This window comes from Chiloscyllium punctatum, chromosome 1, assembly GCF_047496795.1.
Source record: "Chiloscyllium punctatum isolate Juve2018m chromosome 1, sChiPun1.3, whole genome shotgun sequence".
NCBI classification, from domain to species: domain Eukaryota; kingdom Metazoa; phylum Chordata; class Chondrichthyes; order Orectolobiformes; family Hemiscylliidae; genus Chiloscyllium; species Chiloscyllium punctatum.
The window spans coordinates 122,173,288-122,198,555 of record NC_092739.1 but is presented as its reverse complement, the minus strand read 5'-3'; the positions used below and the strand labels follow the sequence as shown (position 1 = coordinate 122,198,555).

The window sequence follows — 25,268 nt, the reverse complement described above, 5'->3', positions numbered from 1 at the left end:
AATCAGGAAGTGAGTTACTTGCTGCAGTATTCCTAGCCTCTAGCTTGCTCCTGTAGCCACTGTACTTATATGGTGAGTCCAGATGAGGTTTTAGCAGATGATAACCCCCAGGCTGTTAATAGTGGCGATGATACATGATTGAATGTCAACATTCAGTGTTTTGATTGTCTTTTATTGGAGTTGGTCATTCATGCCACACAAATACCAAGCAATGCTATTTGCCATCTCCAGCTAAAGCCTAGTTATTGCCCAGCTGTTGTCACATTTGAACTTGGACAGCATCAGAATATGAGGAGTTGTGAATGGTGTTGAACATTGGCGAACATCCCCACTTCTGAAATTATGATGGAGGGATGGTCATTAATGCAACAGCTGAAGGTGGTTTGGCTTAGATTTGCTTTGTTTTAATTTGTAAAATTTAACTGAGTTTAACACACATAGGAACTAGGATTTGTTTGCAGTTCACGTACATATTTTCAGAATATTTTCCATTTAGAAGGATATAAACTTCAAGTTCAAAGTGTACATTGTTTTAAGTTGTTTAAAACAAAGAGGTAAATTCAAAATTTCCTTTACTTTTACCTCCAATTCCTACAAATAAAACTACTGTTTCTCAGGCTTTAAGCATATTTTACAATTCTGCAATTGTTTTTCTCTATTTGACCTACTTCATTTGATTGGGAACATAAAACAAGACATATCATTAGAGAGCTAGTCCTTTCTAATGTGAATTCAGGATCAACTTTTTAATACAGAATATAAATAATGAACTTGCTCCTTCGAAAACTATGTTGTACTCAAGACTAAGTTTGACAGAGTTTTTTGGACATCAAGGAATGTAAAGGATGAACGGAGGTACAGATTAGCCATGATCTGCCAGAAAAATGTGCAGTTTTAAAGAGAAAAGTGAGCATTTGACACAAACGATTTTTGAGAAAAAAAACTGATGTGTAAAACAAAACTGCACAAGAAACCACTGAATAACTGTGTGTACAAACTGCCTGTAAAATGTGGTCAGTATGTTCCATCACATGTTTAACATGTAAGACAGATGCTGGGGACAAGAAGAGCATTATTCAAGAGTCAGAACAATCCATTAACCCTGGAATATAGACGGACTTTAATATGAAGTGAACCATGAAAGTATAAAGTTTATACCATTATAGCGTTTTATTTTTCCTTTATGGTTTAATAACTTATGTACACATTTTCTGCTTGCTTGATCCCTGCACAGACTTCTGCCCTATGGGAGCATAGAACAGGAAATCCTGTGCACCATGCACACAATTTTCTATACGTTATTACAATTAGTTAGAGGGAGTCCATGCATGGAATTTCTTGACATTCTTCCATCCAAGACAGACATGCATGGATAAAAGATTATTAACGAAAACTATCCTCAATGACTGGTGCATTCTTTCTTACATGCATAATCTTTTTGTCAGAGTCAGGCTATTTTTCAATTATGAGGTCGGTCACTTTTTTGGTGGAAGAGGGTGCAGGTGTACAATTTAAAGCAAAAGAGAAACAATGGCAGAAAATTGAGAAAGAGAGAGAAACAAGACTGGCTGCATATTTCCGATAATAACATTATTATGGCTAATTATCTGATGGTTTGGAAGCATAAGGTTTGAGTGAACACATTTCATCACTTCTAGAAGTTTGTGTCCATCTCTGAAGGAAGTCTGGAGGAAGATGCAGTGGTTTTTGTTGAGGTTTGGCCCGAGCAATTCAGTGATGCAGCACTCTGTGCTCCACGGTCTGCTCCCAGGAACGCACACCAAGGCAAACATCAACTGTGTCTGGAGGACCATCAACACAGTGAAAGACACTTAGGTCTGCCCAAAACTTGTTGAGTCTTCCCAGTGTTGCAGTTTAGTACATCCCAAAGTCCAGGACCAAGTGCTGAGGGATACACTAAAGCTTGGGGTAGCTGCCACCAAGGTGCAGTGGGGGAAAGATCAGTCTAAGATTTTCCTGCTGAAGTAGAACGTGCTTTTGGTTTGTTTGGGTAGAGTCAAACTCCAATATTTGTTTCTTTCCTTGCTACGCTACTGTACAGAACTGAACTACTTAGTGACTTTGCATGGACATAAAAGATATTTTTTTATAAATAAGGAATATGTTTGAAATTTAAAAATGTTTTCCTTTACAATAAAAAGCCAGGGAAAAGAGGACAGTCAGGGAGCTGCAAAGGCAGTACTCAGTCATGTCCAGAATACGGCTTAAAGAAGTCAGTCAAAGGTCTGGGGTAAATACAAGGCCTGGGTTCCCTTCCATTTTTTGTTAAGGAGATGCAAATGGGGCCTGCAGGGGCAGAAACAGGATCAATGTCAAAAGGGATTGGGAAATCAAGGCAGCAAAAAGGGGGAATGCAGAGGCTTATGTGAAGGTGGGAACAAAGATAGTGACAAGGGGAGCTCAAAGTGCATGGGGGATTGGCAGAGAAATATTGAAGGGCATGGAGAGGAAGGAAGTTATTGACATTGACAACCACTACAGTCTCTACGGTGGGAGATTAGAGTAGCAGAGTGAATATCATAAGATTCAGAAAGCATGGAGCACAATTCAAAGTGACTGGTCTCTACATTCAGGGGACAGTGGAAATGGACTCTTAGGATAATATGAGACAAAATGGGGTATGGAGGTTGGGGGTGGGGGTCAGTACCTGGTGGCCAGGCAGGGCTCCCTGCCACCACTTGCTGTTCTCTCAATGTGCAATGTAACTGGAAAACGATTATTGGAATAATGCCCAGGATGGGCAAAGTCAGTGTCACTGATGGGTCAGAGCTATAAGAAAGCCACAGGATCCACATCTGCTGGACATCAGGGGATTGAAACAACAAATACATGAAGCATGGGTTTGAAAACTCCAGCTCAATTTCATTTGCAAGCATTTCTTTGCACATATACAATGTCTGCAGAGTGTTAAATATGTGTTAAATATTGCAAATTGCGCAATGCTATTGGTGCTAGCTAAATTAACATTGGCACCTCTGTGATGCAGAAGTTATTGGCACCAATTTAAATAGTGGCAAATGTTGGGCAAAAGCACCCCATCATTTCTGGAACTTTCAAAGTTGTATTAGTGGAGGAAAATACCAGCGCATCAAATGTTGTGTAAGTATAATAATGGACTCCAATCAGTCCACTGGTAAATAGAATGGTTAATATGGGTCTGAGATAGGAAGGGGGTAGGCAATCCCTTTGGATGTAACGAGTTGGTCACCCAGTCAGCATGGCACCTTCACCAAGCTGATGCACATGCTGCAACTACAGCAGTGGTACAGAGCTGCTGAACATTTAGTTCCACAGTTTGAAATGACCTGGGGGTTGGGAACTTCCAGTCTAATCTGTGCATACACATTGTGTATCACACCAAATTGGCACGTTGTGCTCTGCACTGAGGAGGAGGAGGATATTGAGCTGGAGGATGCTCTCGTGCATTTCAGGATCAGCTGCATAAAAGCCTTATGAAGCTGACAGGACCTCACTGACATCCAGTTCCAAATTATGCTTGCTGGATGCAGAAAACCACCATGGACCATCAAGATGAGGATACCAGCATTTTGCTTGCAATGTGCGGGAGGCCTGCAGCCTATTGACTGCTATGTTCATTTTGAAGGTTGTCAATAGATGATCATATTTGGATTTATTTGAGTGGTTTGCCTGTATATAATGTTCCCCTATTGGACAATGACAAGATGCAGGTGACTCATGGTTCTCAGGTAGAGAGTAACAGAGACTCAGGGGCTATTTAAATGGGATGTATCCAGGACCTGTAAAGTGGCCTAGTGATTAAACGATGACTACGGTGAGGAACTGGAACTGCAAGTATGTGCGAGGGAGTGTCAGCTATGCTATGTGCCATGGGCAGAATGGCTTGATGGCTGCCAGGCCATTATATTGCCAGTAAAAGTCAAAGCTGGGTTGTCAATGTTTGTCCAGGTGCAGCGCTGCTACCTTTGTAAGGTTGATGACTGTAACGAATGATGAAGGGCTTTTGCCCAAAATGTCGACTCTCTTGCTGCTCGGATGCTGCTTGACCTGCTGTGCTTTTCCAGCACCGCACTCTCGACTAATCTCCAGCCTCTGCAGTCCTCACTGTCGCCTGTAAAGAATGACTGTCTTTTGGTGGATATCAGCTGAGTGGAAAGTTGTCCCGGGAATGACGTGTGTTAAGATGGGACTAGAATTGTATGTAGGGGACACAACTGGAGCTAGATGAGTAGTTAATGAGGCAAGTTTGGTAAGATGATAAAAAAAATCATGCTATCCCTTCAAGCTGTCCATAAAAACCCATGCAGCTTTTACTAAGCTAAAAGAAATTAGCCCAATTTGTTTGTTCTTTTTCCATATAGTTAGCATTTTTTAGTATTAAAGAAAGCAAGGTTTATAACTGTATTGTGCTTGTTGAAAATGTTTTTTAAAACATATTATTCAACCAAATGCTACTCTGTCAGTGATCTGTGCAGAGTAATATAGGTTGAAACCAGTTATAATGAATAGTCCTTGTGTTAAAACCTCCAGGCGATGCATTTGTGAAGAACAAGTTTACATTGACTGTATACTTACAGTTAATGGCTCAAAAGGCATCCAAGTGATCTTCCTGTTTCCTCTGTCAATAAACACTCCATTTGCACATACTGGATGCACTTTTCATCACCCCTTCTACAATATACATTCAACATCTAACTTCTTCCTGTTTTCCCTAACCCATCTGCTAATTGATTCAAAACTCTTTGAACACCGTCAATCTTACTTGTTTCTTGTCACTTATGTATTTGGTTTAGTGTCAAAAATTAGGTTACCACCACTCTAGACCATGCTATTTAGGAATACTGTAATTAGCCAGGGACTAAGAATACACATTTACTGGCTATTGCCTCAAAAGAATCATAGTTGTCAATCACCAGTGTGTTTTTCACAATCAAAATAATTTAAATACAACTGGATCATTTGTCTTTGGATATGTTTTTATGTTTCTCTCCTCACATACATCCTCTGTCAAAAGCAGTGACTCATGTTGGGGTATGGTTTGGCCAGTAGTTTACATTTCATCAGGTGAGCTCAGATACTGTGTGTTAAAGGATTGAGTGGAATGGGATGGTGGAGGGAAGAGTGAATTACCGTTGGCTATTTTGTTTTGAGTTGACTAAATATTTTGATGTATGGTGAAAGTTACAAAATGGTTCTCTTTTACCGAAACCAAATCCATAAATATTTTGAAAAGGGAATACAATAAAGTCATGATAAACACTAGTTTGGATAAATGTCCATATAATGAATTTATTTCCTTGTGACAACTGCAAGAAGGAGTCTATTGAGAATGGGGAACCATTTTTGACACCTTGTTATAGTACCTCTCAGAAGGAGGACATCCCCTGTTCAAAATGCAGGAAAACAAAAAGTGAGGTGATGACCTTCTGGGGACCCAGCTTCGATCCTACCACAGCAGATGGTGGAAATTGGATTCATTACAATTCTAAAAATTAAAGTCTAATGGTGAACCAACTGGTTTCCTTTTGAAAAGGAAACTGCTGTCCTGACCTGCTTTGGCCTGTTTGGAACCCACAATAACATGGTTGAATCTTTACTGTCCTCTGCAATGGCTGAGTAAGTCATTCTGTTGTATGAATGGTGACATGGCACTGTTTAAGAAGGCAGCTCACTAATTGTCTACCCTTGTTATCTTGAGCAGAAGTGTCAGTCTCACCAATACGCCTATGTCCCCTGAGTGAATAAAAAAGGTTTATCCCCTTTTCCAAAGAGACTGACCCAAGGTCTTCTTCAAACTGCACAAAAATATTCATGGAGAAAAAATATTGGGAGTTTCTAACCTAAAATCAATCCTCGGTTATTCTAAACCAAAACGCAAGCTAAATTCAATGTATTTTAATACTCTTGTTTATATTGTGGGGATACAGAACAACAAAACTTCCATTAATACTTCAGGAGGCACATACTGGTTTAAAGCTAAGGTTCTGAAAAGACCAACCTAGTTAATGATTTCACAATATATCACTAGTTTAAACTAAAAACTCTTTTAAAAGAAACATTCAAACTGTTTGATTCATCAACTTAGTGGTAAAGCAGATATTAGGTGAACACCAATACCTGCAAGTATTTCTTGCAGCTACTCCTTACCCCGACCAACATATAGGAGCAGATTAAACAATTAGAAGTAATTAGGCCCTTCAGCCCATCGAGTCTCTCCTCTATTCAATCAACCCTATTCTCCTGCCTTCTGTCAGTCAATGAGAAAGTCATCTCTTTTTAAAAATTATTAATTGCTATGATGATTATTGCAATATTTTCAGAGGTTCAATGTCCCTCCCATAATTAGACAATTGTATTCCACAGCACACCTCTTTCTTATGCCGAGAGAAAAACTGATAAGACTAGGAAATCAATGTACTGGTTTTACATTTTTAATTATATAAAACAAGTCAGACCCATATATCTCATTCTTCAAATTTGACTTTTTTTAGGGGGCATTCAAGCAAACAATTGCATTAGCTGGGCATTGTGGAGAACCTTTGTATCTCTGTACATAGCATCACACAAATTGTCCTCTTTGAAAGCTGACTGGGTGCATATTTAAATCAAATGGAGATGTAGGGCATATTTCCATTTCTGTAATGGCTAGCTAGAGTTGGGGACAGACTACTTGGTTTAAAGGGCTCCATTAAGCCCAATTTTTCCAATGAGATTATTGAAATCAAATGAAGGCCTCTTTCAGCATGAAATGGAAAAAATGATCATAGAGAACAAGACAGTGGTGCAGAAATTAAACTACTGCACTTTAGTTCCTTGCCTTTGGAGAAGACACAAATAATTTCTCAAACTTTAAGGAAGCAAAAGGTCAATTGAGAAGGAGGAATTGAAGGGAATTAGTTTAAGAAAAATACTAGAGATATTAATGGGACTGAAGGCTGATAAACTGTTAGGGCCTGATAATCAAAATATTTAGGTACTTAAAGTAGTAGCTATGGAAATGGTTGATGCACTGATTGTTGTTTTCCTTACTGTATATTTTGCAACAATCCCACCACTTTGGAGGTTGGCACATGTGATGTTACTATTTTTAATAAAGAATGAAAGAATTACTGACAATTTAGCCTAACAAGCAGTATTATAAAGAATCTGACACCAACAGAATTAAAACAAAAACAACATGTATTTATGTAAGATAAATCATGCTTTACAAACCTAATGATGTTGAAGATGTAATCAGTAGAACAGACAAGAGAGAATCAGTGGATGTGAGTGTATTTAGACATTTGGAAGACTTTTCATAAAGTCTGTCATAACAGGTAAATCTGCAAGACTGAAACATATGAGCATGGGCGTATATAATAGCATGGATTGAGAACTGATTAGCAGAGAGGAATAGAAACAATAAAGAGGGGAGAAGTAACTGGTGGAGTACAAAGGGATCAGGTGTCCAGGTCTAGACTATTCACAATATCAACCAGTTGGATGAAAGAATCAAATGTATTATGTTAAAGTTTGCTGATGAAAAAAAGCTAGGAAGAATTGGAAATGGTGGGCAGGATGAAAAGCGGCTTCAAGAAAGTCTACTCAAGTTGAGCGAGTGGCAAAATACATGGAAGATGCAGTAGAACGTGGATAAATGTGAAGTTATGCAGCTTAGGGTCTAAGAAACAAAATGACAGATAACTTAAATGGAAATAGTTTGAGAAATGCTGACATACAAAAAGGGACCTGGGTATCCTTGTATACCTGTCAAGCAGGAAGAAAGGTAAATGTTATAATAAAACAAAGCACCGTGGATTTTGGAGTTCTGAAACACTAATTGCTAGCAAAATTCAACTGGTCTGGCAGCATCTGTGGGAAGAAAGCAATGTTTATGTGTCAAGTCAAGTGATTCTTCATCAGAAGCAGCTGCCAAACCTGCTGAGTTGTACCAGCAAATTCTATTTTTGTTGTGAAGACAAATGTTGCATTGGTTTTCATTGCAAGAGAGTTCATGTACAGGAGTAAGATATTTTCCTGTAGTTGTTCAGGGTCTTGGTGAGACCACATTGTGTGCACTAATGGTCTCCTTGTCCAAGAAGAAAAATGGCCGTTATTGAGGAAATGCAACAAACCGTTCACCAGACTGATTCTTGGAACAGCAAAACAGACTAATTCTGCTCTTTTCTATGCTTCCCTATAAAATGTTCATTCTGTTGATATGAGGGACTGCTGACCAGAACCAAATTTAAACAGCTACTCAGGTCAGCAAATATCGAGGTGGGTTTGTTTGAAGGTCTGCCTCAGCTCTGCAGGACCTGGGCCCTCTCGCCCTCACTTCTCTTTCCTACCCACTCTCCAGGCCACCAGTTACCCTCATGCAACTACCATAGTCCCTCACTTAGTGGCAGAACTCAGGAATTTCAGTGTGGCACGGTGGCTCATTGGTTAGCACTGCTGCCTCACAGCGCCAAGGAGCTGGGTTCAATTTCCGCCTTGGGTGACTGTGTGGAGTTTGCACATTCTCCCTGTATCTGCATGGGTGTGCTCTAGTTTCCTTCCACAATCCAACGATGTGTCGGTCCAGTGAATTGGCTGTGCTAAATTGCCCACAGTATTGGGCGCATTAGTCAGGGGTAAATAGAGGGTGGGGGAAATGGATCTGGGTGGGTTACTCTTCGGAGGGTCAGCGTGGACTTGTTGGGTTAAAAGGGCCTGTTTCTATACTGTAGGATATAGAATCTAAAAAAAAATTAAAAGGAGCTCTCATTCATATATACAATATAGAAAAGAACACCTGCATTCACGAAACCCAAAGACTTTGAACTCTCCAATATTCTGTTATAATAAAATTTCATACACTAGCAAAAAGAAAGTGAATTTTAATAGGCTCTAAGTGTCAAAATGTTAACCACTGTCAGCTTGTGGGAGCTGAGGGCTTTTGAAATTCAGCCAAGCATTCATGATGAATTGATCTAACACTATAATCCTGAGAAATCAATAATGCATGCTTTTGAAAATACAGGAACAAGTAATAACAGGGGTTTTAACCCCTACCTTATGTCTTGTGAATCAAAGCAATGTCAGCCCACTTTGCTCTTTCCCCTTACTGCCCCCTTCTCCCACTCCCCTCCCCCCCACCCCCACTACCCCCACCCCCATGCAAACTGAAAATTTTAAACATCAAAACATTTATATAGTCGTTATCCTCGCTTGGCAATTGTTTATGTCTATACCACAAATTTATGAGCTCACCACTACCCTGATAAGGTCCTTGAGAAAGCAGAGATGCATTCAGTTTAAAGTTTAAAGTTTATTCATCTGAAAAGGTCCTGCTGTATTTAGATTTCTTGCCCCAATTCACTTTTACCTCATCACCCTGCAAGTAAAAATATTATTTAGCAAAAGAAAAGGACAGGACTAGACAGATTTCTGTCCTGCCCCATGTTTAAAGGTGACGATATTTCCCTACAGTCAACATATAAAAAAGATGCAACTTACTTTTACTCTAAAGAGGAGTTTCTCAATTCCTCTTATTGTAGTAAACTCTTTGTTAACCTCCCTGCTTAGTTGGACATTGGATGCTGCTAAGTCAACTAGGTTTGCAGGTATTGGCTATATAAAAAGGTTTCGGGCATGAGCCCTTCCTGAAGAAGGGCTTTTGCCCGAAACGTCAATTCTCCTGCTCCTTGGATGCTGCCTGACCTGCTGCGCTTTTCCAGCAACACATTTTCAGCATCTGCAGTCCTCACTTTCTCCTATATAAAAGATTTTGTCGAGATGTCTAAATTTGACATATTATAAAAATCTATTCAAAAAAACCTCTTATCTCGAGTTGTCAACCAATCGGTCTCCACACAGTGAATCCACCTATCATCTGGCAGTCTAATCAACAGCTGTCAATCAGATCTAATGCTCTTCAATTCACAAGATGGCTTAAAACACACCCATAGATCCTAAAACAGTGATAGCAGATGGCATATTGGCCATGTTTTAATTCAAACAAACAGCCATGCATCAATATCGAATGAAGGTGCTCTCTGACACTGCCATAAAACAACTGCCATTGTCTATACTTTTCTGGCTAGTTGAGACTCCAATTTTATCATTTTTTAGTCAGCTCATCTACAATTCAACAAGTGTTACCTACACTGAGAAATACCCTTTGGGATTCTGTTTTAACCCCTTATATGCTAATTGTAGCAATGTAACTAATGTTTTGTATTTTGTGCCATAAAGCCAAGCTTACAGGCAAACAAGTTCCAGCAGGGGTCACTAGATACTGATTATGAGAGGGAGCTAACTGATCTTGTCTTATTCCAAAAGTTTTTAAATCAATTGTAAAGCCCTTTGCTATAAATTGCTAATTAATCAAACATTAATGAATGTACCAGTTGAGGGACTCAATGCGATATCACAAAATATTTCCAAAGCTATTGGCACAGCTTAATCTTTCTGAAATGAGTCATATCAAAATTCCCTTATACATTACCAAAATACAAATTACATGCATTTAAGAGGTCATATCCATTAATCCAATTGTCTCCTCAGAATTTTATTAGAATTTCAAAAAGTAGTCAACATAATTGAAATATTTTTTAAAATCAATATAAAAATGTAGAGACAGAATCACCAAATGTTTGGCAACTTGACAATCACAGCAAACAATGATGGTCCAGTTAGTTTGAATTTTTATTATTGCTGAAAGAAATTGAAGATTTTTGTCTTGTACTCATCAGGACAATTCACAAGAATATCAATTCAAAGGAAAACCAACACATGTACTGCATGAGAGGAGAATGCAAATTCTTCACGGCAATACCTCTACCAATGCATAAATTAAATGATGGTTGACAGTTACTGCCAGGCTTTGTATAAATTTAATTTCTCAGGACATTGGCTAAGAAATGATCAACCGAATGGTTGTCACCCATTTCATTGAGTTGACATAAACACAGTGCATGTACATGTTTCCTCTGTTGAGGACAGGTACCTGGACAGTAATAAATGCAGCTTCCAGTACATGTAACAGCACCACATTGCAGGCTCAACCAAATCTTAAATTGGTAGTAAGTGGAATTCTTCACAACTTCAGAGTAGTAAGTCAGGCAATCAATAATTTCAATTTTATTCATTGATGGAATATGCGCACTTTTAGCAACAGCAATAATTATTGCCTATCCTGATGTCAGAGAATGTGGTGGACTTCTTGAACCCTGACAGTCTGTGTGGTGGAAGTATTCAGAGTGCTGTTAGTGAGTGAGTTCCAAGATTCTTCTCCAGTGCCAGTGAAGGGAAGGTGATATTTCTATGCCATCATGGTGAGTCAGGTGATGTTCAATCTCATCGCTGGCCTGGTCCTTTTAAGTAAGAACCCATATTTTTGGAAGGTATTGTTGTAAAATGTTTGCCAATTGCTAAAGTGCATTCCGTAGATGGTAAACATTGTACTAATTATATATTGGCAATGGAGGGTCAGTGTTTAAGGTGTTCAATGGGGCATAAAATTAAGTGGGCTTTTAAAATCCTGCATAATGTTGACCTTCTAATGTTTTTGGCATTGTATCCATCCAGATGGGTACAGTATATTTCATCACATTCCTGACTTGTGGATGTTGAAAAAGCCTTGAGTGGCGAAGTAAATTAATCACCATTCAAAAGGTCAGCTTCTGATCTTTTGCAGCCTTGGCAGCAAAATTGCTTGTCAATGATAAACTCAGAAGGTTGATGGTAGGTGAATCGGGAGTTGTAATGTCAAATGAAAGTTGCTAAGGGTTTCCTCTGGTTTTGAAATGGTCATTGACAAACAGCTTTGTATGACTAATGTTGCATGCCACTTGTCAGCCTAAGCCAGAATATTATCCTAGTTTTGTTTTATCGATTGTCAGTTTTAAATGTCTGAGGAGTTGCAAATGGAACTGACCAATCAGCATTTGTTCTTCTGAAGGATAGTTACTGATGAAGCATCTCAGGATTACCAATTGATAGTTGGGCCTAGGACATTATTGTAGGAAACTTCTGAAGAATAATTTCTTGATGCTGAAGATCTAGCAGATGTTCTTAAACACCAGCATGACAAAGTGGACATATTTTCTTCCATAATGGGAATGGAGCCACTCAAAATTTGCCCTCTATCACAAAGGTATCCTAATGTTTATTGATGAATTTTCTTGTTTTTCCACTTAATTATTCCAAGTCACTAGAGTGGAAAACCTTGACTTTTTCAAGTACCTTCATGAGCTTGCCAATGTTCAACTCAAGTGTAGTAAAACAGCTCCATCAGATGTAGCTAAATCGGGAGGCTTTCCAGTAATAGATCAGTGAATTTTAACACTAGGTTGTTACAGGAATGCAGGTTAGAAAAATGTAAAAAGCAGACTCAAAGTTTTAACACTCAAAGTATTCACAGTACTGAAAAGTCATTGTTTCAACATCAATCCTCCTGACTTCACTTCAAGGATATTTTCACTGAGAGTACTTGAACATGCTATAGGAAGAAAAATGTTATCTTTTTTCTTTCTGTATAACATTGCAAGTATCAACTATGTTCTATAATCTCAATAGCATATAATTTTCTGAATTTCATTGATATCACCAAAAGTTTTATAGTCAGAGGACTTCATAAGACAATAAGAAACAAAAGTAGAAAATAGAAAGAAAGATTAAAGATGATAAAATGAGGATAAAGGGGATATGGGTTTGTACAATCTGTAGGTCATCAGTAACTACAACAAAGTTCAGAATTAAAACTGCAAGATTTTGAAAATTACCTCTCATTCCCATGTACCTAATTTATATTGTACAAGTTCTGCACCTTCATTTTAAGGGCTGCCAATCAGAGCAGTGTATGTTGTGACCTGCCAAAGTCCATTCTTTTACACTTGCTTACAACTGTCTTCATAGTGTGCAATGTCTCAGCTCTGAAGTCAACACAATATAGAAAAATGTTGAAAGTCAAGCAGTTTGGAGAAGAGCATCAGAAGATAGTTTCCAAGTAGCACAATAGTTGAGCTGCTGGAGATCGAACATGTTGGAGAGATTTTAACTTGAGATGAACAGGTAGAAGGAATCCCGGATTGTATATGTAAAAGTTAAAACTTTTAGAATTTCAATCCATTAGTAATCATTAAGTGCTTTAAAATAGTGACACGGAATATAGAAATGTAAACTTTCCACCTGAGACATGGGGTTGAACCTAAAGCAAACAGCTGAAATGAGGACCTGGTTTCTGATGGAGATTAAAAAGATTGTAATTTAAAATAGGTTTTAGTATATTGTAGTCAATCATACAAAATGATCATCATAGTTCCGATACAAATAAAAGGTGAAAGCTGCCTTGCTGTTGAACCTCTAAATTTCAGTAAGAAGGGAGGTTGAGAGAAATATTTGACAAATTCTTCAGCTACCATTCAAATGTATCATGAAGGATTGGCCATTTAATCCTCCTATCACTGGCAGGTCAAGGGATAAGCATACCATATAATTATAATTTCATGAAGAATGGCATTTTGTTTTTATTGGACAGTTTATGCCTTCAGAATTCAAAAAAGAACCTTCCTTCATAATCTATCTTTATTTGACAAATGCAATTTAAAGATTGTACTTTGATTCAGCCTTTTTCTGGGCATATCAACATCCTGTCTAGTCACAAATTAAGTATTCTATAAGATTCTTCTGACAAGCAAACAAATCCATTCTTGTAAGTATTATGCTGTTGGAGCCTGTGTGAACATCAGACTGGTGCCAAGAATAGCAGCTGAAATCAATCGTGGAGGTAATAGGATTTTCTAATACATTTTCCCTTGTTCAATAAATTCATGCAAGGAATTTCTTTACATTACATCGATATTGGATATAAAATATCTCGAAGTATGTTCGTTATTCTAGCTGTGTGCTTGAAAGTATTTTAAGTCTTCATTTAATCAATCATTTCCCATAGCCTTGAGATCTAGAGGTCACTTACAATTTATAAAGAGAAAATTGGCAAAAAATATAAACCTATGATCTTGAATAATGATCAAACTTCTCTTTTGAGACACCCATGTCAACAGTACATAATAGCAGTTTAAAAGCAAACTGTTGAAAGGATATGATATTTTAAAAAGTAGTGGCAAGGTAACATGAAGTTTATTGTTTAAAAGCCTTAAAATGACAAGATTAATCCTACAAGATCATAGGATTTGTTCCTTTCTGATCCTGACCCTAAAAGTATGAGGCAGTCTTAATTTATTAACAACAGTCCAATCTTAGGAACGTCCTAAATGAATGTATCCCTAATTTCATAAGGGCAGAAATAATTTTGTAGCCTCACTAATTTGGACTGCCAATGCACGTGGATTTGAAATATGCAGTTGAGTGAGCCAAATAGAAATATCTGAAGGTGTAAATCAGATACCAAAGGATGTATTTTTTCCATTTACTTATAAGCCTCAAGATGTGGAAACAAAGATTTAAATTTGTGTCCACGACCAGCAAAACAATCTCAATTATCCATCACTCACGAACCCTTGCCTAGTTCGTGCGTTCAGCCTGATTACTTTGGATTGTACTTTTAAAAAAACCTTTGTCTCATTAGCTACAGAAAGAGTAAAAAGTAGTTTCATTTTATTTTCAGGTTTAGCCCAAAAAAGGTGTCAAAACTTCCACAAGACCCATTCTCTAAGGTGACAGATTGTATTATAGATTTCAAAAGATTACACATCTATAGCACAAGTTACAAATCTAACAGTAGATTATATGGCTTACATATTAATCCATGACTAATAGTTTGCAAGTTTCTAAAGATTCAACATTCATGAGTTTTTATAGTTTGTTTTTTGAAGAGTATGCAGTAGAAATATTAAGAGTTGATATATTCACTTCATATAATAAAGTACAAACATGCAAGCTCCTGTTGCCTGCTACAGTTAATAATAAAATCTTGTCAAATAGACCTCCAGATAGTCAGATAAGACTTAAATCCCCACAGCTATGTTCCAGCTCTGCAGGAAATGAAAAGGTTGGCGGCAGGTTAAAATACCACTTTTGTCCAAAGGATGCTAGTCTGCAACCTGAGCAAACTTTAAAGGGAATAGTTTTGATATAAAACACATGATCACGCCAGACTAAAGATAATAAGTCAGTCTAATCAATTATTTCTATAAAGGCCACAAAAGGTGTACTTGGCTGCACAGCACCCACCCCCCAGTTTTTTTATATCTATCAGGGATTCAAATCACCTGTTGTAAACTCTATTCAAACTCTAGTAAAACAGTGAATGTAATCTTAATTAAAGCCTTCAACAATGGTGGCAGTATGTGGATTTAGAGGACAATTTGATTTCCTTTGTTCAATTCTTTACTTGAGCTGCTTGAAAATGGTAGAGATTGCAATATTTCCCCACAGGAAAGTAAGAGTATAAAGGTGTCCTGCCTGTGCAGCACCTCATACGCAATGTCTATAAAAGGAGGATCAGGTTCTGCTGCAGCAGATATATACTTCCACAACAATGCATTTATTCTAACAATTTCAACATGGTAACATATTCTAGACAATACTCAAGATATACTCAAAAATCAACCAAAATAAACCAAAGAAACAGACTTTAGGAAATGTTATTAATAGCTCTCTGAAAGATTGACAAACATCTTAAAAAAGGAGGAAATATGCAGAGTGTAAAGAAATCCAGAGCTCAGAGTATAGCCCACTGAGGGCTGCTTCACCAATAGAAGGGAAAAGGAATTTTGGGTGGAAAAATGTACCAAGGCCAAAATTCAGAAAAATTATCCACAAGGTTTTGGGCAGGGGGTAGTTGTTCAGATGGGAAAGAGTGAGGATTGACAAGGGTGAGATAGAAAATTGAAGTATTAGTCATACACACAATTTTGGTCAGCAAGCAAAGAAATGCAAGTAGAATGAGATTTATGAGTAAGTTAGAACAACTTGCAATTTCCTTTAATATAGGTCAATGTCCTAGTATATTAGAGAAAAAAAGACAACTGCAAAATGTTATGGAACCATTCTGTACAACAAAAGATATTTTGATCTCGGTTGAAAGAACATAAGAGCAGAATTAGGCTATTTGGCCCATCAAGTCTACTTTATCATTTGATCATGGCTGATACTAATCCAGAATCTGGTTTCCAGCAGCTGCAGTCATTGTTTTTGCCAACCTGATATGTTTCTCAACCCCATTCTCCTGCCTTATCCCCGTATCCCTTGACCTCCTTACTAATCAAGACTATTTATAAATTCTAAGTACAGTCAATGACTCAGCCACCTCAGCCTTCTGCAGCAATGAGTTTCACAAATTAACCTTCCTCATTGCAACCCTAAAGGGTAGTGCCCTTGGGTAACAGTCTCTCCTACTGAAACCCCCAATTGATTTTTTTGAGAAACTAAAACCAAAATTACATTATTGAATTGAGCTGGCAGCCAATTTTCATCACTGTACCTTCTACAGTCTAATGGACTGGAGTGGAGTCAACCTGTCGCCAGAAAAAAACACAATAAAACTCAAGAAATAGGAATGAAGTAGATCGCTAAACAATGAGCACAGCAGCTAGTCACCTCAACTGGGGAGAGACAAGCCATTAGATTTATCACTTGAACAATGGAAACCTGGCTAATTCAGGATTCTCAATCATGATTTATTCAAGTTAGAATTGGAAACACTGGCCACAAGCTTGTCTGGATCCCTCGGCAGTTGGAAAGAAAAAGTCTGTGACAAGTTAATTCCTTGTTTTAAACTCTGGTTTTATCTGCAGAACTTCACCAGCAGCTGAGGCATTGAAGGAACAAGACCCAGACTGTGTAATTTCCTCTCTGCATAACTTGTAATTTTCTTCTGCATGTAACTATTCCAGGTTCCAGACAGAATTTGAAATCAACCCAGCACCACTATACCCAAAAGAACAAATGAAACTGTCTGCATTTTAAAAATCACTCCTACACTGGAAGATGCATGATCGGCATATTCAGCCTGAAATCATCAAGCCATTAATATATACAAAATATATAAACTGTTAAGTTTATTGTACTTATCTTATCTATCCCCCCCCCCCATTCCATTTGTGCGCATGATTTCCACATGTCTGCACATGAGAACCATGGAATGTCCTATTATATTTATGCCAGCCCAAGTACATTAAAAGCCATCATCTTAAAATCCATAAAATGCATCTGATTGTCTTCTGATCAGACTAAGTGTTAAAAACTTGCTGAATTGATAAACATTTCAATTCCATGATCAGATTTTCTTGCCATTGGGAGATGATAGCACTGTGCTAATTGCTTAGATAACACTGCTTCCAAGGAAAAATACATTTAAAATGCAGTTTCCTCAAAATCTTGACAGACATTTGTTATAACACAAATTCCTGCAGTGTTATTTCAATTAACAAAAGCATACAGTTGCTGAACATGCTGCTCCATTTGTATTTGATCTATACAAAGCAGAAAGGTTCTTGGTTCCAGTCCTGGTTCATGTCGAGCCAAGCTGGTAGGGCAAAACAATTGGCCTCCATGTGTCTAGGATAGTGAAGTGAAAACACTGACAATATGGACTGCGAGATGGAGTGGTTGCTTATTACTGGTTATGTTACTGGATTAGTAATGTAGAGTCACATGGATGGCTCAAACATGGAAAAAATTGTGGGCAGTTAAAAGATTTAACGAGTTCATTAATAAACAAAAATAAGTCTGTGTGGTAAAATCATAAATTGTAATCTTATGATAGATACCCATGATATGTTCTATTTCCCCTGGCTTCTTGCTAAATGGTATCTCCTGCAATGAAGGTGTGAGCACTGGTATAGCAGCACATTTGTTGTCAAAAACAAAATAAAATTCAATAGAACTGGAGTTCAACCCCTTCCATGCTAAACTGTGTAATTTAGTGGAACAAATTATGGAAAGAAAAAGGAGTATAATATTTTTGAATTGTCATAAAACATTGATTAATTCATATTCTTTCAAAATAATAGAATCTGCTGTCCTTACCTGGTCCAGGCTACAAATCACTGCAGTCTGACACCAATATGGTTTTTTCAAAGTGGCCTAGAAAATAGTTCAGAAGAGGGTTAATGAGTTATTGATTCTGATGTGTTAAGCAATTCAGATCAATTTAAGTTATGACCATTGCTTAAGTGAAAAGTACTCATCCCATGGCCATTAAGAGTTAACTCAATCACCAAAATTTTATTTCAATAATAAATTCAGGAGAAAAATTGTTTTTATTTAAAATGAAATAGCCACGATCAGACAAGGTACTTTGATCATCACCATTGTAATGGGAGCTCCGTTTACTTTCTGTGGCAAATGCACTTTAAAAATTATAGGAGAAAACGATCAAGTCATCAACTGTCAGGGCCACTGTGACTCCAAAATTAAATTCTGCCAGGGAATGAGGTTGCAAGTTGATCATGCATTATGATGTGTCACCATCCTCTTTAGGAAACTACAGATGTTGCTTGGTATATGTTAAGGGAGACAAATTACTGCCTGTTCAAATTAGAAGAGCCTCTTACACTTAAGGTCTACTATGCAGGACAGCAACAAGTTACAGGCCAAGTTGATATGATAAAAAAGTACTTTTTGGCAAAGTGGTGGTGTCTATCTGCAGACCAGAAGGCCTGGGTTCAAATCCCACTTATCCAAGACATGCATCACAACATCTCAAATCGGTTGATTCAAAACATCTACTGCAAGCAGCTGGACTTGTTTTTGTTATTCTAAAACGGGGGACTGAAATAAGGAAGAGCACCAATATTTGAGAGGGTTGCTGCACGGTTTGAAAGCAAGTAATCTAAATATCCATGGCAGTAAAGAACAGTTTCACCAAGCAGTAATTAGAATTTGAATTGCAGACAACTTGGTCAGGAGGGATACACAGACCCTGCTTTCACTAGCAACATGAAGTTGATTAGTCTACAGATTAGTGACCAGCTACCAGTTACAGAGACCTTTTATACTTGGAGAGAGAGAGCGAAAGAGTTACTCCCAGCTATGGAGTGGTCTCTTTTCTCTATTTTCAAAACTCACTGTAAACCTGAAAGAAATGTTTCTTTCCTGCTTCAGTTAAAGTAAGGTATGACATTAACTGACAAGTCAGAAACCTTTTATGAGTGAACCAGTTGCCTTGTGTCTCTTACCAGCCAATGGAATCATCTGGAGAAAGACAACTGAAGTAACGTGTTGGCCTTCAGAAGAGTCATATGGATCATCTCAACTCCAGAACTGTGGGACAAAGACTTACTGAACTGTCTTTACAGTTCTTCCCTTTTGTTTATATCTTTTTTTTAAAACCATGTCAGTGAGTTGTCAGTGTGTAAGGGAAAGTTGATAAGGGGATTACCATTACTAACTAAAATGTTATATGCTAACAGGTTATGGAAGTAGCCTGCGGTCTAATCAATTGTAATGAAGAGTCATTGTTCAGTACAGAAGCCCCATCTGTGCATTCTATAAACATAGGTCTGGAAATCAGATAAATTGGGGAACTTTGCTTACTTCTTAACTTTCATTTTATGATGTGTCCAGGAATAGTGGGGGTCACCAGTGAGTCAAAACACGACATTGATACAAGAGACATTGTTACAGGGACTTTGAGGCCATACAAACAGATGAACAAGGAATAAGAGAAGGACACTCAGCCCTTCATACCTGCTATGCATTTCAAAAAAATATTGCTGATCTGATCTTAAGCTCAATTCGGTGTTGCTGAACTCCCCCAATAATCTTTCAATCCCTTTGGTAATGATGAATCTACCCATGTCTGCTTTACAAATAAAAATATTTAAAATTCTGCATCCATTGTCACTTGAAGAGGAGAATTGCAAAGGCTCACAACCCTGAGAGAAGAAGAGGTCTTCACCTCAGTCTTAAATGAAGAACTCCTTATTTTTAAACTATGACCCCCTGTTCTGTTTTCCGCAAAAGGAAACATTCTATCGATACCCACCTGGTCAAGTCCCCTCAGGATCTGGACAGCCAGGTATTTAGGTCTCACTCCTTTGAGATCCAAACCAGTTTTGCCCACAAGTCAATGTGACATCATTGTGGGTGGTGCTTATGTCACTCCTCATGTTAACTCTTTCAGACCATTGTGCAATAAAACTATAATCCCCGATTTAAAATGTTGTTCCTCCCATTTATTACTTTTTCACAATTGACTTTCAAAAAGTTAATGGTGCTTGAAGGGGTTTGATCAGTACCTTATTAGATTTAGGCTGATGTTTCAAATCATTCCTACAGAAATCAGCCACTCCGATTTCTAATCCTGCAGCACAGAAGGGAACATCGTAACAAATTCATAATCTTTTTGTTTAATATTTATATTGGTGTAATGGAACAAAGGCTTTGAGGATAATGTCAAATGGAGGAACTGTGGTAATATGCAGCAGATACACAGAAATGCATGAAGCCTGTTAAATACTAAGGCAGTGCTTCCCAAACTTTCTCCCATTCTAACCCTCTGAGCTTGAAGATGGTCAGCATCCCACTGAGAAGTAGGAACTTGGGTGCTGGGTGTTGGGCAGTGAAGTCAAGTGTAGATGTAGTGGTGGAGACCAGGATAGCTGTGAGAGCAGATGCCTGTCAAGAGTACAGACCACAGCTTATGCAACTAGGTCGGAGCTCCATGACAACCACTGCTGTCTCAGCTTGGAACCCCAGCATTCCATTTTGTCATCCTTGTCAGGGTCCTGTCCCCTATTTTGGGCAACTTTGTATTCAGGCACAGAATATTCAAGTACAGTGGAAGATGAAAATATTAAGCAAATAACAGAAAACACTAGAGAGAAAAATTGCTAACAGCCTGCATCCTAGAGTCAGAGTTATATGGGGTCGAGAATGTAGTGCTGGAAAAACACAGCATATCAGGCAGCATCCCAGCAGAAGAATGAACATTTTGGGCGTGATGTCTAAAACATTGATTCTCCCGCTCCTTGGATGCTGCCTGATCTGCTGTGTGTTTCCAGCACCACACTCTCGACTCTGATCTCCAGCATCTGCAGTCCTCACTTAGTCCTCAGAGTTATACAGCAAGGAAACATACCCTTCAGTCTAACTTCTCCACGCCAACCAGATATCTTAACTGATCTAATCCCATTTGTCAGCATGCGGCACATGTCTCTCTAAGCACTTCCTATTCATGATGCGGCTCCAACAAACAGTGAATGTTGAGGGAGATTGTTGTAGGGTTCAAAGTGGAGCTGCAATTAACAGGATATTAAATAATTTAAACTGAAAGCCATTGAACTCTCATGGCTTCAGCAATGTGACAAAGAGTGCTTGACTTTACCTGCAAATGAACTGCATCACATCATTTCCAGCCAGTTTGTCATTGGATTAGAGCTGCCTCTGGGGCAGCAAATTCCTGCTACGGTTTGTGGAAAAATTGCTCTGCAGTTTTCGACTGGGTCAATGATGACAGCAGCCTCTGCTCCATTATTCTGGGTCTGATGAAAAAGGTCATCAACTTGAAATGCCAGTTCAGTTTATCTCCTAAAACTGCTACCAGACTTGTGAAGTATTTCCAGGATCTTCTATCTATTATTTTGGATACACAGGCAATTTTTCATTCTGGCTGACTTTACAGAAACATTAACTGAGGTAATTTTTAGAGGAATGTGTTGATACTTTCAAGTTTCCTACTGTAGTCATCCCAGTACTTATACTGTATTAGCAAGGAATCTTTCAAGAGGTTGAGTTTTGGGTACTGTTTCAGAGAAACAATGTCTACACGTGTTGCCCACAAGACAAAGTTCTTGGTCAGTTGGATTTGTGAATTACTGACAACTCATCTGTGCTCAATTAATGGAGGTGAGCCAGAGTGGCTACACACACCAGCTTATTCCTTTCCTAATACAGGATTAGAACACCTACAGATTTCCTGCCCTAGCTACAATGCGGTCAGACACTCAATTTCTGTCTTACACAAGCAGTCAATATTGTAAATAATGGAATTGCACCCTACATCCAAAATGGCTGCCTACACTGTCTTCATTCATTCAATGCATGGTGACGTGGACAAGATAACAGGACGCACTAGTGGCCATAACCCTCCCTTCAAAAAAGTGAAGCTGCTAACAGATGGTAGTACAGCATTTAACATTACTTCTGGAATGCACTGCCTGGGAGGGTAGAAGAAGCAGGAATCCTCAGAACCTTCAAAGAAGAGGTATATGGATGAGCAGTAGAAATGTTATAATGTTCAAGGCGATGGGCCAAGTGCTGGAAAGTGGGATTAGTGTAGATAGATCATCACAAACTCAATGGGCCAAACAGCCTCTTCTGTGTTTATGACCTTATGACTATTTGCAGACTGCTTCAATATCTGAGGAGTTCTGAACAAATGAAGTGGGACCTGAGCAATATCCAGGCTTAGGCTGATAAGTACTGGATTAGTGGTGCTGGAAGAGCACAGCAGTTCAGGCAGCATCCAACGAGCAGCCTGAACTGCTGTGCTCTTCCAGCACCACTAATCCAGTATTTGATTTTCAGCATCTGCAGTCATTGTTTTTACCTTAGGCTGATAAGTGGCAAGTAAAAGGGTGAAAGTGAGGACTGCAGATGCTGGAGATTAGAGTCAAGATTAGAGTGGTGCTGGAAATGCACAGCAGGTCAGGCAGCATCCGAGGGGCAGGAAAATCAACGTTTCGGGCAGGAGCCTTCATCAGGAATGAAGTGGCAAGTAACATTCATGACATGACTGCCACACAATGGCCATCACCAATAACAGGTAGAGAGTGAGAGGACTGCAGATGCTGGAGATCAGATTAGAGAGAGAGTGTGGTGCTGGAAAAGCACAGCAGGTGAGGCAACATCTGAGCAGGAGTTCTCCTGCTGTCTGACCTACTGTGCTTTTCCAGCACCACACGCTCAACCCATCACCAATAACAGCGCAGCCAACTATTGTCTCTTGCCATTCAAATACAAGTGCTAAACTATCCAATAATTGGGAGCTGTGGGGATAGAGAGGATTCCTGCTTCTTCTACCCTTCCCGGCAGCGCATTCCAGAAATAGTGTTGAATGCTGTGCTATCAGTACTGAGAAATTGAACTGAGTTATCTAGGCAAAAATATGATGCCAAAAACAGCAAGGCCAACAGAGAGGAAGAGGAAGTTATTTTCTCAGAAGGTAATGAATCTGTGCAATTCTTTACCACAGAAAATTGTCAAGGCTGTGTCACTAAGTATATACAAGGATGAAACAGATTGTTTTTCAAATCAGTTAATGGAAATCGAGGGTTTTGTGGAAAAGGCAGGAAAATGAAGTTGGGGATTATCTGATCAGGCACGATCTTAATGAATGGCAGGGTGTAATCAACAGGTTAAATAGCCTACTTCTACTCCTATGTCAAACTTGCAGCATGTAATTCACCTCCTGATTCGACAAAGCCAGTCCACTGTCTACAAGTCATAAATCAGGAGTGTGATTTAATATTTCCCACTCGCCTGAATGTGTGAAGCAACACCATAAGAAGAACTAGGGATAGGCAATAAGTGCTGGCCCAGCAACAAAAGCCACATCCTAAGTGATTTTTTTTTTTAAGATGTCCATTACTATTCCAGTATCCTGGCTTGTGTTATTTTTTCAGGGGCAAGCTTGAGACATCACTATCATAGCATGTGACCAAAGGATATAAAAAGTGAATACTCCATCTCAATTCTGATCATTTGAAACATGACATGCTAATAGAAATGTGCTCCACTGCCACAACCAAATAGTCTACAAGCAGCCCAGACTCTTGTCTATGAATATATTTATTGTATGGGTGGGGGTATGGAGGTAAGGGTAGCAACATGACATTCAAGATGGAGGTTTGGAACCTGGAGGTGTGTTGAGGCAGCATTTTGAATAACAAACTAGCACAGAATGAGAGAAAATAAAAGTGATGAGTCATACACATGAAGCATCAGGCTATTTGGGGAAAATAACTATTGATGAGCAGCATTCATTACAATAAAATCAATGTTTGTATGTCACAAGGAGAGAGAGAGACAGAAGAAAAAGAAAATCTATTTTATAGATAGGATTGGAGATTGGGTATATACCCAATCAGATCAATTAGAAGGTGAGATTAGATTGTCAAAGTCAGACCACTGCAGGCTGAAAGCTGTTGCATTCTCCAGTTGTTGGCAGAGCATGATCTAGAAAAAGCAAAATTGCAGGATAACAGTTTTCTACACATTGAGGTTGAGTTTTTCATTCACTGTATTTTCCAAATTTCTCACAATTATCCCCTTTAAAAAGGTAATGCTGCTCATTGTTGATGTCTTGAGATAATGTTCTTATTTGCAGCTACTTTTAAAAAAAGGTGGGGGGGGGGGTTTCAAATGATTAAAAGAACTTTGCAGTCACTGCACCTAAGGACTGCAAAGAGTTCAAGAGGCTGAAGATTCGTGTATATATCTTCATTTAAAAGTATCAAATGGAATAATCACAGATGTGTATTTCTCTAAATCAACTTGTTCAGAGGTGTTAATACAGCAGGGATAGGGAACACTACCACTGCACGACAAGACTGTCTCTCCAGTATCACAAATATTAATATCCAGTGAAATAGTTTCACTGTGATATTAAGAGGAATACACTTCATATAGCAAAAGTTAACAATGTTGTTCTGTAATGTTGAAGGCACAGCTAGTCACTACCTCGGCAAAGCTGTTCCAATCACTTGACATCAATCAACTCAGTTTATGGTCTTTTCATTTCAGAACCCTTTTCGTTCATCAGTGCAAGGAAAAATGAGGGTCTGTTTATTGGTAGACAATGCCCAATACTTAGTGTGTGGAACCCATGATGCTGCAAAGTGTAAGTGGTAGTGGGGTGGAAAATAAAAACATCAAAACAAGGGTATCAAAAAGCAATTTACCCTGGATAAAAAAGATTATTTCTGCAGCTGATGAACTGAAAATGATATGTGGGGTGGTGGAAATGATGGAACTCGTTAAAATGTGGCATAATGGCAGGGACAATTATTTGATACAAGTTATTCAAAGCACTCTGTGTGTTAAAAGTCAATATGCACTGGATGTAAAAGCAAGTTTTAGAAAAGCTATCAACTGAATAATTGAGTCCATTAGAAAATAATCACAGTTCATACCTTTGGAGTTGGAGTTGAACTATAAAAACCTCACAAACTTCCATATGAAGGAAATGGTAATTATATTATTGCTTTGAAACTAGAAATGACAAGAGGATTATTGTGATGAAACATGATTCATACATATGTTTCTTTAAATACTAGATGCTGAAGTTCTTGCAGGCAGATTTCAAAGAACAGCATTGAACCTAGATGCAAACC

At 38.5% G+C, this 25,268-nt stretch overlaps 1 protein-coding gene across 4 annotated transcripts in view; it reads right to left on the bottom strand.

Annotated features, from left to right (window-relative positions):
* cntfr (ciliary neurotrophic factor receptor) overlaps positions 1-25,268 on the bottom strand; it is a 375,848-nt gene that overhangs the window by 291,875 nt on the left and 58,705 nt on the right. For 3 of the 4 annotated variants that reach the window (XM_072573295.1, XM_072573298.1, XM_072573299.1), the window contains one exon: positions 17,959-18,015. The exons of the other annotated variant lie outside the window; for it this stretch is intronic. The gene's annotated coding sequence lies outside the window, so the exon portion shown is untranslated. The remainder of the gene's footprint in view (positions 1-17,958; positions 18,016-25,268) is intronic. 4 annotated transcript variants of the gene reach the window in all.